The 14,965-nt window shown below is 35.6% G+C and overlaps 1 pseudogene; it reads right to left on the bottom strand.

Moving 5' to 3' along the window:
- The window catches only part of LOC132680381 (protein max pseudogene), an 86,280-nt pseudogene extending 85,316 nt beyond the window's left edge, over positions 1 to 964 (bottom strand).
- Between the last annotated feature and the right edge of the window lie 14,001 nt (positions 965 to 14,965).

The raw sequence follows: 14,965 nt of genomic DNA, 5'->3' as shown, positions 1-14,965 counted from the left end.
ATTTCTAACTGTAGCTTTTTCCCTTTCAGCGCTTTGAATATATCATGTCTCTACATTCTGGCCTGAAAAGTTTCTGCTGAAAAATTAGCTGTAGCCTTATGGAGTTTCCCTTGTATGTAACTGTCTTCTTTTTTCTTGTTGCTTTTTAAAATTCTCTCTTTATCTCTATTTTTTTGTCATTTTAATCATTATGTATCTTGGTGTGGACCTCTTTGGGTTTATTTGGGCGGCAAGGGGCAGTGGGGGGTGGCTCTTAATGTCTCCTGGATCTGGATGTCTGTTTTTTCCCCTAGATTAGGGAAGTTTTTAGCTATTCTTCAAATAAGATTTCTGCCTTCTTTTCTCTTTCTTCATTTTTTGGAATCCCTATAATATGAATGTTATTACACTTGATGGTGTTGCTGAGCTCCCTTAACCTATTCTCATTTTTTGTTATTCTTTTTTCTTTTTGCTGGTCAGCTTGGTCATTCTGTCTTCCAGTTTGCTAATCTTTCTACTTCCTCAAATCTACCATTGATTCCCTCTAGTATATTTTTAATTTCAGTTATTGAGTTCTTCATATCTGATTTGTTCTTTTTTTTAGTATTTATTTATTTTTGAGACAGAGCACAAGCAGGAGAGGGGCAGAGAGAGAGGAAGACATAGAATCATAAGCAGGATCCAGACTATGAGCTGTCAGCACAGAGCCTGATGCAGGGCTCAAACCTATGAGCTCAGGTCATGAGATCATGACTCAAGCTGAAGTTGGACGCCCAACTGACTGACTCCCAGATGCCCCTGATTTGTTCTTTTTTATGTTCTCTATCTCTTTGTTGAACGTCTAACTGGAATCCTCCTTTCTTTTATCAAGTTCATTAAGTATTTTTATGATGATTACTTTGAATCCTCTATCAGGCATACTGTTTATCTCCATTTCATTTAGCTCTTTTGCTGTGTTTTTGTTCTGATCATTCATTTGGGACATATTCGGCTAGCTTCTTATTTTGTCTAACTCTGTGTTTGTTTTCTATGTATTAGAAAAGTAATTTACATCTCCTAATTTGAAGGTAGTCGCCTTATGAAAAAAAGAGGTCCTGTAGTGTCTTGTAGCACACTGTCTCCTTTACACCAGAACCTGGCACTACAGGGCTATCTCCTATTTGGTTGCATACACCTACTATTTTAACTTAGTCTAATTTACCTTCAGTTTAGTCATCTACCATGACACACTTTGCCTGTTATGGCAAGGGTTTGGTCCCTGTATTGGCAAGGGGCCAGTTTGGGACAGCTCTGTTCTTCTAATTAGGTGGTCTCAGCAGCCAGACCAGATGTTTGCCCTCGGCCCATTTTCTGGGGCTGCAGTTCCACTGATGTGCCGGCTGCTCTCTGCATTGTCCCTGAGAAGCTTTCATTGGTGGGTGGGGCCTCCAGAGAAACCAGATATCTTGGTTGTTCTTGGAGATGTCTTTTAAAGATCCCTACCCTTCCAGCATGAATCTTCATGTTTACCCCAGGTGACTTTCATACTGCTGCTTCTATACTATATCTCTGTGGGGTTGTTTTTTATGTGGTCTCACATAACAAACAGGGGGCACTCAGTTTCCTGTCAACCTCTGGCTCTCCTAGAACTGACCCTACTGATTTTTAAAGTACACAAGGGTAAGCAAAACCCTTGAAGAACTCACAAAGTTAAGCCCACTGGTTTTCAAAGCCATATGTTATAGGGATTTGCCTTCCTGGTGTAGGTTTCCTATGCCTGGGGTCCCTGGGGTGTCTGGTGTGCCTGGTGTGGGGTCTGCTTCTCTCCCTTCTCTGTGCTTGTGGTGTCCCTCCCCTGTGGTTAGTCTCAATAGGAGTTTGATTTCTGACTGCTTTCTCTGCCCCTCCTACCCTTTTTTGATGTGGCCTCCTCTCTTTGATCAAGTATGGAAAATCTGTTCTGACATTCTTTGGGTCATTTTCTGGGTGCGCTGATGTGGCTCTTATCTAGATGTGTCTGTGGGAAGAGATGAGCTTAGAATCCTCCTACTCTGCCATCTTCCCAGCAACCTCTTGGGGGAGATTTTTTGAATGTTGATATGTTCTTATGATAACTTGATGACATTTTGGATAAATATATCTTGTGTCAATATACAGTGCATAAATAATGAGGAATATATAGGGAGGAAAAGACTTTCATATCGTTTCTTGCCATAGTACTCTGAATAATGTCTCTTTGGCAAATTCATACTTCAGCATTTATGTACAATACCAACTTAAACTAGTCATTCTTTAAATTTTTTTTTTTAACATTTATTCATTTTTGAGACAGAGAGAGACAGAGCATGAGCAGGGGAGGGGCAGAGAGAGAGGGAGACACAGAATCCGAAACAGGGTCCAGGCTCTGAGCGGTCAGCACAGAGCCCGACGCGGGGCTAGAACTCACAGACTGCGAGATCATGACCTGAGCCGAAGTCGGACGCTTAACCGACCAAGCCACCCAGGCGCCCCTTAAACTAGTCATTCTTAATAAGAAGGATGAATTATCATAGCCTAAGGAGCTTTTTGAAAATATGGACTCCACTGGAAAATTCTTATATAGACTAGGAATGGCACTCAGCTGTATGTAAGTGGTAATATTATCCAGGTCATTTCTATACATAGCCCTGATATAACTCCTGAATTATAGGCATACAATGCTCATACTTGGGACATATATTTATATTCCAGCTAAGCTGGACATGTATAGATGTTCATATAATATAAATTCTCTTATATGTTTGATACTTTAGGAGTCAGGCCAATAAGCCAAATAATCAATATATCTTAGTGATGGCATAATAGTTTGTTTTTTTTTTTTTTTTTTCAGGCTGGTTGTTTTACTAACATATAAGAGTGATAGTATTAGAAATATATTCTGGAAGAATGTAAATCTTCTAGGCCACTTAACACCAGTGGTCACAAGTTGAATATATATCCCTCTCTATCCCTATGTCTTACTTTCTGCTTTTTCTTGGAGACTCCACAACTACTTTCCCTTCTGCACTCTTGTATTTTTAGCTGCCAGGATTAGTGCTTTATTTCAAGAAATTTCATTCTTCTCAGTAGGTGTTGAATATCCTTCTCTTTAAACTGCATTTGAGATAATTAACTACTATTCTGAAAGGCTGCCTAAACCATAATCCCTTCCAAATAAGTAAGTGCTTACACTAACAGCAATAATGCTTAGTGTAGATTGGACTAGGCTTTCTGACTTGATTCCAAAGCTATCATTTTTAGTTAACCTAGACACAGAAAAGTCCAGCATTCTATACAGGGGTTAATATAAAATCTCTACTTAATAATGACAGGTACAATTAGTCAGTTACTAACCAATGCAATCTCAGGAGTGGCACAGATGCCAAGAGATATAGGCAGATACGAACTAGAAATAATGAAGCAACAGGTTTCAGCATTTGCATTTCCAGTGTTCAAAATGCACAAGCCTCTCATATTGCTATATGCTATCTCCTAATTGAAAACTTCTTTACCTTTTCCACCATGAGATTCCATGTTTATAATCTTATATTCAGAGGAAAATAAATATAATTCTTACATATGTGTTAGATTAAGAAGATAATAGTACAAAAAATGAAGGAAAGAATAGTACATAAAATAAGTTTCATGAATCAAGGTAGGGAAATTATACTTTTGCTCCAAACCAAAGTTTTAAAAAATTATCAAAAAACTAACACAAGTAGAAAGAGTTACCTCCATTAGAGATTATGCCTTTTGACTGATTAAATTTTAGAGGCTTCTTTAGACTCTAGACTTTAGACCCCAGACCTCCCTTTTCTTAGAACATTTGCTTTAGAAAACTGGTTAATTGTAATTTTTTTCTCTTCCTCTTTGAGTTGTAAATCTTTCAAAAGGTCCTTGTAAGGTTTAACCCAGGAATGTCTTTCTGAAGTATCAGGAACCATCCCTTTGAAATCTAATTATCAAAGACGGGCCCCAGTCTCTCACCTTCTGTGGGGAGATAGGAGCTTCACTCTGTCTTGACCCTGCTGCAATTTATAAAATTACCTTCCACTATGAAAATGGAAGAAAGTTTACTTACCCTATGAGTAAGGCCATTTGGCCAACAGGGTAGCCTATGATTACTACCATCCCAGTTCTTACAAATTCCCTAATCCTTTTTTTTTTCTCTCTCTCTCGGTCGAGTTGAGCTCAGTCTGAGGTCTAGTCTCTTTCCCAATTGCAGTAATCTTGAAGAAAGTCCTCACTGCCTGCTTAACCTTATCTGGGACAGTTTTTGCTCCAATACTCTCACTCTTTCCTCTCCTTCTTCCTTAAATAATGCTGTTTATGGTAGAATCCATAAAGAAAAAGATGCCAAGGCCACACTAAATTCATGCACTATTGGCAGAGAATAGGAATAACTAAGACTATATGACCAAGAAAGTCCAAATCAAAAAGAAATTTGATTAGGAAGGGAGAAATGGGTCCTTGCTTTTGAGGTGGCAAGTTATCCTTTCTCTAGAGCTGCCCTAAATAACATTCCATTTCTTCATAAACTCACTGAGACAATTTTCTGTGATTTGTTGTAGTAGATTTCAAGGATAATTACTTTTACTGTCTTTATTCCTCCCAAAGGATGGTTACCAGAAAATTCCCAGAATTCTCCCTCCACAAGGCAAATGAAAGTTCTTAAGTTTGGGTAAACTGTTCAGCAAACATTTTGAAGGGATGGAGAATTCTTAAAAGAGGAATCACAGGACACATGGATATTGTAGTGAAATTCACAGGTTAAAAACACAGCTCGCTCAGCCCCCCTCCCTCTTCCAATTTCTGTTATTGGGCAAACACACTTTATTTATCTTATTCTGTTTCCTCTGGGATGGGGAAGTCTTTTATTCTTATAGTGCTTATAACTTTTAAGCTTAAGTGGAAGAAAACTTCTTAGACCCCTCCCCTAGACTAAAAAGAAAAGTGGACCTTATTGATGGATTAAAGAGAACCAATGAAATTTGAGGATATATCACCATAAATAGTATTTTGGTTTCTTGACTTTTTCAAGGTCATATTTCCTCACTAATACAGATTTTTCTTGTTTTCTTACCAACAAGCAAGTATCTCCCAAACCAAGCCAAAACACACACACACACACACACACCCCGAGAGCAATTGAGTATAATGAAAATTGTTTTGAGGTGCAGACTTTAAAATATGTGATATAATACTGAATATTGTATTTAGTTCATAAATATATTGAACCAGGAATCTAAAGGCTAGAGTAATATTCCACTTTAGCTACTATTAGCTTTTGCCTTTGAGCAAGACATTTGAAATCTATGAACCTCAGTATTTTGCCTAAAGATAGAAATAGTGATTCCTGCTGTAAGAATATCAGAAGAATACTTTTAAAATTGAATGCAATACTGAATATGAAAATGATTCATGAAATATGAATACTTACAAAACTAAAGATGACAGTACTAAGGAAAATAGTCCATTAGTGCTTGATGTTGTACATCTTAAATCAAGTATTGACTTAACACTGATATTTCAAAAATCTAGAAGTTGATACTAATCAGTTTGAGAAGAAACATCTTAGAGAATGTGTAAAAAAAACTTTTGGATGACATCCATGGTATGCTTATGTAAGCATTCAGGTATTCAGGTATATTTATTTACCAGAGATTTTTATTCACATAGTTAAATGCTTACTGCAGTTCAGGGTCTTTCTGTTGCAACTACTAAACATATAGTTTTGAGTGTATTTATAGAGCAGTGTTTAGCTTTGTTGATTATAATAAATTAAAACTTGACAACAGTGATGGTTTTATGAAGCTATAGTCTCTCCCTAAATTAACTTGAAACTACATTTTTAAACTAGACAAAGTGTATTCTAAGGAATATATCAAAAAATAAACATGTAAAAACAATCTAAGAACAATTTTGTAGAAGAAAAGTTAATAGAGATTTGGATTTCCTTGTGTCAGAAATGCAGTTAAACCTTAAAGCATTTTCTATCACCCTGTGATTTTACAGCAAGATCATTGAAATAGAACACAGAGTCATGAGATAAATCCCAATACCTACATGGATTTGGTAGGTGAATGTCTGGTCCCACTTCAAATTGGGGAGGAGAAGGGAATGAGTTGTTTTAATACATGAGGTTCAGCCTTCTGGCTCATGATAGACATACAAACAAAAAATATAGACAGATGCCCACTTCATTACTTACACAATGTAAAATTCAAGGTGGATAATAATTCAGAAGTTAAAAATGAAACTGCAAAAGTGTTAGAAGAAAACATAGGCATATATACCTTTATTGTTAGGAATAGGCAAACACTTTCTAAACATAATCTGTAATATCCTAATAAAATTAGCCAAGATAGTACATAAATTTATTTCCTTCGAAGAGTAAGGTGGATCAATACTCAGGATATGAAGAATCTGAAAAATGTGGATATTTAAAAAGAAATAGTGAAAAGAGTATGTGTTATTTGTACATACCCTCCTTGTATAAAGATAAATAAATAAATGCATGCTAGTTCTCATATATGAAGAATATTTTTTTAATGTTTCATTCTTTTTATTTTTGAGAAAGAGATAGGGTGAGCAAGGGAGGGGCAGAGAGAAAGGGAGAGAGAGAATCCCAAGCAGGCTCCATGCTGTCAGCACAGAGCCTGATGTGGGGCTTGAACACACGAACCATGAGATCATGACCTGAGCTGAAATCAAGAATGGGACACTTAACCACCTGAGCCACACAGGTGCCCCATGAAGACTATTTATGAAAAAAGCATATGGAAATATATTTAAAGCAAACTATTATTAACATTTATTTGAGGGAAAATGTTCTCTAGACTCTGAAGAAGACAAATGTTAGAGCTAGGGTTTCCAAAACCCTTGCTTTTAGTATCTATTTAACCTTCATTTTAGATTCAATTTTAACATGTTTTCTAGTGAATTTTTATTTTTTAATATGTGTAGGAAACAGTACTCCATTGTTTATATTGGCATTAATATAATATGGTTTGAAATCTTGTAGAAGTATTTTTAAATAATTGAGTTTCTTACAGGGTTTGTCTTTTGATGATTTTTTTTATTAACTTCTATAATAGGTAATTGTGTAAAAGTTATCCCAGTGATTTTCTATATAGACAAGAAATATAATATAATCAAAAAATATCTGAAGAAATATACATTACTGGGGTCAGATTGGACCAAAGTAATAAGAAAGTTCAGTTACTGACCTTCTCCTAAACAAGGCTCTGCTCTAACACTAGATATCCAGGAAAGCTTAGGGGGTGAAGGGATTCGCCTTGGATCTACAATCTAGATTGAGAGCATGAAATACACCATAAAGCAAATAAAGCAAATCATATAATTTTATTTTTGATAAGAGTGTTTAAAAAATTAAGCTTGAGAGGAGTTGTTTCAGATAGAGTACACAGAGAGTATTTTTTCTGAGGAGATGACATTTCAACAAAAACTGTAATAAAGTGAAAAAGAGCTATGCAAAAATGTCCAGATGGAATTTACAATGGCATAGTTAAGTTGCAGTTATAAAACCTGTGTGTTTTTGAGGAATGAGCTGGGTCAGGAGTTGGAAAAAAGTAAATCAGAACACTAAGCAGAGAGTAGATTATGTAAGGTCTTGTTGATCACCTGATGGTATTGAGCACAGAAAGGATAAAATATGATTTATATTTTACAAAGGTTACATCACCTTCTGCCAAAGAATGAAATGTCTTTGGGTTTGGTGGGTGTTGGCAAGTTTCGGGGTATGGGAGCCAGAGTACTGCTATGGTCTCTGCTAAAGAAGATAGTAGCTGGCTTGGTCTAAGGAAATAGTGGTAGATTTAGTGATAAGTTGTTTGATTCTGATTTTGAAACTTGAGCCAGTAGGCCTTGAAGATGGATTTCATGTGAGGTATAGGCAAAGCAAGGGATTCACCATGACTCCTATATTTTGCCACTGAAGACTGGGTAAATGGTGTGCTTTATTAGAATGGGGAATCCTGTGTGAGAAGTGGGTTTTGCAGGAGTGCTCAGAAAGTAAGATTTTGTTTTCATATGCAAAATTTGAGACACCTGCTATTCTAGGTGTCAAAAAGTCAGTTCAATATGAGTCGATAGCTCATAGAAAGTGTCAGACTAGAGATACAAATCTGGGAGTGATCAGTGTATATTTAAGGTCGGAGGATGAATTTTCCTCATAAAGGAAGAGGAAAAGGCCAATATTTGTTCCTGATATTTATGTTTTATCTAATAGATGGTATATATATATTTTTTCTTTCTTTCTTTCTTTTTTTTTTTTTTTTTTTTTTTTTTGCCTGGGTAGATGAATTAGGTCAGAAATGTAATAAAGAACATTGATAATGTAATGTATAACCGAGGGGGAGCAGCAATGGTAAGTTCAGTGACTTTCCTTTTTATATAACATGATGTGAATATTGGACAGAAGGTTCATGAAATTGAGCCCTTTTTAGGCTCTGCATGAATAGCAGAGAGATTCTGTCTCTCTCTATCTGCCCCTCCCCTGCTCATGTTCTCCTTCTCTCTCTCTCTCCCAAAATAAATACATTAACTAAAAAAATTAAAAAAAATCAATTGACTGTGAAAATAATGACTATTTCTGGTCTCTATTCTGCCCCATTGATATACAATTGATTCTTGTTATCTGTGGTAGTTTTGTTCTATAAAGTCCACTATGCTGATGAATACTTAGCAGTTACTCTTAAGGGAGATATAGGGTCAGGTTCTTGTAAACCTCTGGTCACAACATTTTTTCAGTTGATCAATATATACTATTGTTATACATTTGCTTCTGTTTTAGAACATCTTATTTAATATACTGTTGATTCATCGACATTGAACTCACTGCCAACAGCACTAAAACTCATACCTGAATGATGTTTATCTAATACGCTCATTTTCTCCATAAGGCACATGGTAGCCTTCTTCAGTTTATAAGCCCTAGATAGTATTTGAAAACGATGCTTGGGAACATTCTAAACGGCAAAATCACCAGCTAAAAAATGTGAAAAGCATGGCACTAAATAGACTTCAAAAAAGGACATTTGTTTACACTATGAGTTGAAAGAAGGCAGAGTGTTGCCTAATTGGATGTCAGCTGGGAAAGTGTCAGGGGACTCAAAATGTTACTGCTCTGATGTGCATATCTGAGACTGCACAGCATATATTGATTTGGGGGTTACAAATAATATTAGTCAGGAAGTAAGTTCACAAATAGAGAATTTTTTCCTAAGCCCAGGCTCTTATGTTCCTGGGGAAAGGAGGGGCAATGCCGGGCCCTGGCCGGGCCTCAGAAGCCTAGCGGGACCAGGATGCTTCACAACATGAAAGGGTGAGCATCTCTGGGTCACAGAGATACCTGCAGTACATCTGCACCCACCCTGATGTGGCCAGCACTTCCCTTTGTCTTCAATGTAATGATTTCATCATAAGTTTATACAACTTAATAGCCGCTACATTTAAAACTGGTGAACACAATTAATGAAAATCAGCATTTAAATAAGTACATTAATGTATAATTCTTTATCTCATGTAATTTCTTTTCTAAACTCAGTCTTGTCTTCAATTGAGTAAGATCATGACTTCTAGCATTATTTTCCCTGCATGTATCCCATAAAACATAGTATGTTTTTTTAATTTATTAAAAAAAAATGAATTGCTTATAGGTGTGACATGCACAAAGGCCAGATTGGGATTTTATGTTATGAAAGATAATGTAGCTTATTGGTTAAGAAAATGTACTCTATTATAAATATATTATTATCACATATTTCCAAAATATGTTTTGATTTAGATCAAACTCAAGCTTGCACAATTTTATTTCCATAATCTCTAGTATTAGAAGATTACTTTGTTAAAACAACTTTGTATATCCAAAATATATTAGAAATCTTAAAAATTCAGTGTAATTGCATTAAAACCATGGTATCCATAAGGTGGACACAGAAAGTAATATATTAAGTTCATGTACATGCAAATATCCGTGTTTAATGTAAAATTACAAAACTGAACACTGACAAAAGTTGAATTAATGCATTCTAATATTAAAAATAAAAACAAAAGACTTTGGAATTTATAGAAAGAAAGACTTTTATATGCTGCCTCGGTGCTGCCTATTTGCCTCTTCTCTGCCACTCATTTGCTACATGACTGTGCAATTTTCACGTAACCTCACTGTGCTTCAGTCTTCATCTGTAAAAACAGAAGTAACATAACACCTCATCAAATGTTTTTCTTTGCTTGGTTTTTGTTTGGTCACCTGATTCTTTTTTTTTTTTTTTTTTTTAAATGAGGATCAGATGAAGTATAGCACTTAAAACAGTAGGTGTCACATTTTTAGGACCATAGAAGTTTATTATTGTAGTTTAGTATGGTAGGAATAGTATTATCTAAGATGAATTTTTCTTTTACTGATTTTAAAATCTATTTGCATATATTTTTTTAATTTTTTTTAATGTTTATTTATTTATTTCTGAGACAGAGACAGAGCATGAGTGGGGGAGCAGCAGAGAGAGAGGGAGACACAGAATCAGAAGCAGGCTCCAGGCTCTGAGCTGTCAGCACAGAGCCCAACGTGGGGCTCGAACTCACAACTGTGAGGTCATGCATGACCTGAGCCAAAGTTGGTCGCTCAACCAACTGAGCCACCCAGGCGCCCCCTATTTGCATTTATTAATAGGTCATCTACCTGTGTTCTTTGGCCTGTCACATGTCTTTATATTTTCATGGCCCAGAAAATTTTACTAGTGTGTTTTCCTATAAGTACATGCATGCATATATATTCTCCTAAGTTGAATGTTTGTAATTATTTCTTGTATTTATAAGTACAGCCATAACTTCACACACCTGACTCCTATATTGCTTTTTGCAGTATTTATGGAATCCTTTCTCTTTTTTTAATTAAATGTTTATTTATTTTAAGAGAGAGTGAGCACAAGCAGGCGAAGGGCAGAGAGAGAGAGAGAGAGGGAGACAGAGGGGGAAAGAGAGAAAGAATCTCAAGCTGGATCTGTGCTGTCAGCGCAGAGCCTGATGTGAGGCTGGAACTCACTCACTGTGAGATCATGACCCAAGCTGAAATCAAGAGTCTGACACTTAATCGGCTGAGCCACCCAGGTGCCCCTGAATCCTTTCTAATGACAAAAATGAAAGTTACTGTCCCTCACCTTTCCTCTCCATCTGCCCCTCCATGCTATTTAAGATGATATTACTTTAATATTTAAATATTTTATTATTAAGTATATTTAAAATCCCTTTATTTTATGTATCCATTTATCTATGACCCTCATCTGTAAGATGTAAACAGTTTACTAATTTATATTTCCCCTTCCTCTTCTAACCTAGCTAGATAAGAAATTATAACCCGCATTAAGCCTTAATTTTTGAATAAAATACAAACCATGTCTACCTCAAATTATTTGGAAGTTATAAAAATGATGATTTAAATTCTTTGAGATGAGCTCATAGTAACAACTATTTCTGAATTCTAGTATTTTCACAAAGACTTGTTGATACTATATTAGAACTAAAGATAACTGGGCATACAGTACTTGGCATATGCTTTCTTTTTTGGATATTTACTTGGAATTGCTCCACTATATTGTATCATTGAATGTTGCTCTAAAATAACATAAGCCATCTTGTTCTTTTACTCTTATGTAACGTGATTTTCTTGTCTTTTTAACCAAACAAGCAGAATTCTTTGAAAATAAGTAACTTTGTGCGTATGTATGCTAGTACTGACCATCTGAGCTTAATTTACTCAGGCCATAGTATGCCTTTTCAATCTGTGAATCTAAATCATCTTTTTCTTTTGGAAATATTTCTAGTTGGAATTACATTGGAATTACAAAAAATATTGGAATTACATTCATTAACTTCTGCTCAATTAGTTTAGCTTCTTTTGACAAACCAATGATGTGCATTTTGGAATTTTGACTGTATTCAGTAGAGAGGGAGAAAGAGAATCCCAAACAGGCTCCACACTCAGCACAGATCCTGATGAGGGGCTCCATCTGATGAACCGTGAGATAATGACCTGAGCCAAAATCCATGGCTCAACACTTAACCAACTGAGTCACCGAGGCACCCCAGTCTAATACTTTTGACCTCATGCATTTCTATTTTATTTTGCTCTCTTCTTTTCTGTTGTCTATCATCTAAATCTCTTACTTCATTTTCAGCCATTTGATTTTATCCAGGAACTTCAAATATACCTGCATTTCTAAAACAGTATTATTTTTTTCCTCTCCTTTTTTCCTGAACTTTCTGAGTCCTATATCTTTGCTTGATGACCTTTTTATAAATTATATTGCTTCAAATCTTATTTTATCTTCATATTAATATAAGTGATCACAAGTTCTGTTTGTTTAATGAAATCACTTTTTCTTATGAAAATATTCATGTTCCATGCATTTCTCTTCTGTCCCCCCCCCCATTTTTGGTAAATATCCTGTGCTGGTTCCTTTTTGGTTGCTCATCTGAATCAGGTGAACCTTTTCCAAGAGGGATCCATTTGTATCCAATCCATAAGGGCAAGACCATATCCTCATTCCCAGGGAGAGCATGTGTTTTTTGTTTGTTTGTTTTTGTTAAGTATTTACTACTCCCCTCGATAGATAGAGGCAGATGTACAGCAGTATTCATGATTCAAGTCTCACCTCATCACTCACACTACTCTTCTAGACACCTGGTTGTTTTGATTAATGTAAACGTGGTCTGAGTAATTTCCTCATTCAATTCCTCCATGCCTATTTTTTCAGTTCTAGGGAATTTGCCAATGTTGCAAATAAATGTTTTGGTCATCCTTCATCTTACCTTGTCAGTATTTCCGGGAACTTCAAATAAAATCAAAATCTCTCCTTTTCTACTGAAATCACAGATTTGGGAAAACTTTCCATCTATGTGGTTATTTGTTTACTTGTTATTTCTTTGCAAATGGGGTTATTTTGTTCTCCTTTTTTTAGGCTTGTTCCCAAGACAAGTAGAAGAAAATGCTAGGTGTATGTTTCCAACGTTGTACCAGTTATTAAGCTAGTGTCTTTAAGCCCCAAATTCATTCATCTACAGTCTGTTTTGTGATGTTGTGTTGTTGCTGTAACTCTAATCTAATTTTCTTTGAATTAGCTGGCTTCCTATTAGATTCTTCCAATGAGGGATACTGGAGGTTGACTTACAGTCAGAAGTGGAATGAAGATACTTACTTCTTCCTGTTTCCTTGTTTCCATTTGGCTTTGCTTTCATCAACAGGACTTCATTCTCAGAAAAAGCAGTTGGTTTTAATCTTCAACCACCTGCACCAGCTTAATGGCAGTCTCTTCCTAGAGGCCTAAATCTCTAGCTTTGTCATTATTCTTGTCTCAGTTCCTGGGGTGCTGGACATAACTGGTCACTGGCCTCTTCTTACAGACCTGAGTAAGCTCCCAGGTGCTCTTCCCCCATGTCTCTTAAATTTGGATAATCCCCAAACCTTGTTCATCTAACCACATGGGTTTTAGCTGCTTCCAGAATTTGTGATTGCTATGTTATAGTAATGTTCCTATTTGCTTTTTCTGGTCTTATAATCAATACTCTTCAACCAATTATCTAAATTAAGCTCCCTGTTTAAATACCTCACATAGTTTCCATTTTCCTGAGAAGAATTTAATTGCTCTCCAAAGAACAAAAAAGTAAAAATGCAATAATAATGTTATTCTTGTTATATATGTTAAACAGTTTGGGTTTCTGTTTTTTGTTTTTTTTTTTATTATGGTATAAGTTGACGCAACCTTTAAAATATGTCTTTCCTTGGTTTAAGAAGCAGAATAGACAGTTATTCCCGTTAACTGTCCATAGTGGATAACCATAAAAGTAAATGCAAGAAATTCTTGGTTCCTATATCACTTAGAGACCTTTATAAATTTGTGGAACCCAGAGATGAAACCAGTTCCATAAAGGTTTTTCTTCTTTTGTGCAGGCTGGAAGACCCCACCTGAAATTAACAGTAAGCCACAAGAGTCTGTTCTGGCAATGTCATCCATAATACTGTCTCACATGTCACCCATAATGATACCTCCCTTTGGTCAACACTGAATTAGAAGGAGGATAATATATCCAGTGGAAGTTTTGTTTTTTTTTTTTTTTTTTTTTTTTTTTTTACTATGTTATCAGGTTATGTCTTCAAAGGGAGAAGCTATAGCTCTAAATTGCTAAGACTAAAATGATACTGTTCTGCCCTTTTCCTGGAATCTGAGTATTGCCAACACTATTTCCTTGTTCTCAATTTCTATCCCAGGCTTGTACTTTTTCTTGGGCTATCTCTAGTTCTGCCTTAAAATTTTAGGTATGACACATCATAACTCTTCATAATAATTAAAAAAAATCTTACTCTGAATTTTAAAAATTTGTACAAAAATATGTAAACAAATTACCAACCTTGCATTTACCTAATAAGACTTTACTTTAAAGACTTTGTTTACTGAACACCTGTGTGCCAGCTGCTATTCTCTGTGCTGGAGATAAGACATGAACAAAACAAAACAAAATCCACAATCTCATGAATTACCATAACAGTAATGGAGTGAAATGCTTCAAAATTAAGTCAATTACCATGCATGTGATGTTCCACTAAAATTGAGAATCACTGAGCTAACTAATCTGATGACTACCTAATTTTTGATGTCTCCATTCAGTGAAGTAGATTCACAATCTACTGGATAGTTTAGGATAATATATACTCAAATGTTGAATTTATGTAGACAAGTTGTATTTTTATTTCCCCAAGTAGAAGCTCTTACATGGAAATAGCTGATTGGTATATTTAGTAAGATTAAAACCTTTACTCAAGACTTTGTTCCAAGCTAAAAGTAAAATACACTGTGATTTTAATATAGGCAGAGCCACTTCTAACGGGTCAGTTCGGACACCAGAAAAAGAGAAGATACATGTTTAAAGTCCAGCTGCAAAATCATGGTTTTTGAGGTAGTAAATAGAAAAG

The sequence above is a fragment of the Panthera onca genome, chromosome A1, assembly GCF_046562875.1.
Source record: "Panthera onca isolate mPanOnc1 chromosome A1, mPanOnc1 haplotype 2, whole genome shotgun sequence".
Classification (NCBI taxonomy): Eukaryota; Metazoa; Chordata; class Mammalia; order Carnivora; family Felidae; genus Panthera; species Panthera onca.
This window is presented reverse-complemented; position numbering and strand designations above follow the sequence as displayed.